A 1,811-nucleotide genomic window follows, 5' to 3' on the forward strand; every position below is an offset into this window, starting at 1 on the left:
TGTATGTGTTTATATATATCAATATAAAATACATATACATACACATACATACATGTATATATAGATATCTATCTCTATCTAGAAACCACATACATCATATAGGATGCATGTATGCATTTATGTGATTGTGTCCTATAGGATAGGATTCTATACGATGAAACATGATAACATATCTGTAATCATATTCATAATTATACGCGATGATATACATGTTATCATTACACATTGTATTTACAGTTATAGCTGTGTTTAAAGGACTAGCTGATGGTATGAGATACAATCGCATAATTATATGTATATGTGGTTATAATATTTACAATTATAGATGTGATATAATTGTAGGTCACATTTTATACAATGATGATAAAATTGCGTAATGATATCCTATTTAGATGTGGTTATAATTCTATGCATAATGTTATTTTTGTCTATACACATCTCTAGATAGATAGATATGTTACTGGTGTGTATCATATTTATATGGTTATAATTTTAAATAGAATTTGGTGTGAGTGTCTACAATACGACTGCATGATCATATCCCCTTGCTATGTGGTTGTGGTTATGTATCATTATATACAAGTAGACAAGTGATATCATCGTGTATTCACATTAGATCTAATCGTGGGGAAATAACACACACCCACCTTCGATACCCACTCATGTTGGTGCATGCAGTCTGTGTGGGCAACATGTAGGACACCACCACACACATGATGACACGACAGAGGCTTACACAACACATGTGCACATCCGCGGGGGGGTTTAGAGAGCAGGGCACATGTTTGGGGGATAGGAGGATGCACCCACAAACACCCACACAGGCATACACATACACATGCACCTGACACACCAAACACATGCAGCCGGACCTCTTCACAGCCAAAACACTCTCAGGTGCCCCTTGAACTGGGACCAAAGGGTGTGTGTTTGTGCCCCCATCCTGCCTCGGCCTGAATCCAGCCTGAGCCTGGATGGAGCCAGATGGGGCCAGAGCAATGGGCTTGGGAAGTGGCTGGGACCCAACTCAGGAGACTCGCTGGAGCCTCAGATTGGAGATCCAAACCTGGGGCTTGGATTCAAATTCTCCTAGGGGGCAAAATCCCACCACAGCCGCCAGGGCCTGTACCCCCTCTCAGGCAGCTTCTGCTCCACAGATGCCCCCAGCGGCCTCTCCTGACACCCACACAACCCACCTGGGGGCAACTTCCAGTGCCCCCACATTCTCCATGCCATGGGACCCCCGTTACTTCCTGTGCCAAGGCTGGGACCCACCCTCAGGCCTGGTCTTAGGGGCTGCACCGTGGTCATCAACTCTATCCTGGCCTGCCTTGCTGGAGGCTCCCTGTTGCAAACACATGTGCCTACATAGGCACCCATCCCCTGTGCATGTGTTGCCCCCCTCCAGCAGCCCCCCTGAGGGCAGGTGGAGGCCTCCAACTCCCCAGGCTGGTTGGGGGGGGTAATCTTTGCAAAGTGGGTATCTTTTCAAGGAGGGAGGTGTGCAATGGGGGGGCTGTCTCTAGCAGCAGGACACCCCCCTCATCTTGGAAGGGGACCTGGGGCGGGGTTCTCCAGCCGCGTGTGGACGCTGCACTCACCGTGACTGTCACCCCCAGGGCCCGACGGCTGCCTCAGGGTCCCTGGGCTCCATATTCTGCCAGCTGCTGCCCTGGGATCAAGGGTGGGGTGATGGGGGAGTGTAGCCCCAAATGCGGGGCAGGGACTGGGTGCGGAATGGCGGTGTGGGGCCCCCAGGCACCCCCTCCCCCCCGCCGTGCTGCTGGGGATGGTGATTTTCCGTCACTGCA

The sequence above is a fragment of the Alligator sinensis genome, unplaced genomic scaffold (assembly GCF_000455745.1).
Source record: "Alligator sinensis unplaced genomic scaffold, ASM45574v1 scaffold707_1, whole genome shotgun sequence".
Classification (NCBI taxonomy): Eukaryota; Metazoa; Chordata; order Crocodylia; family Alligatoridae; genus Alligator; species Alligator sinensis.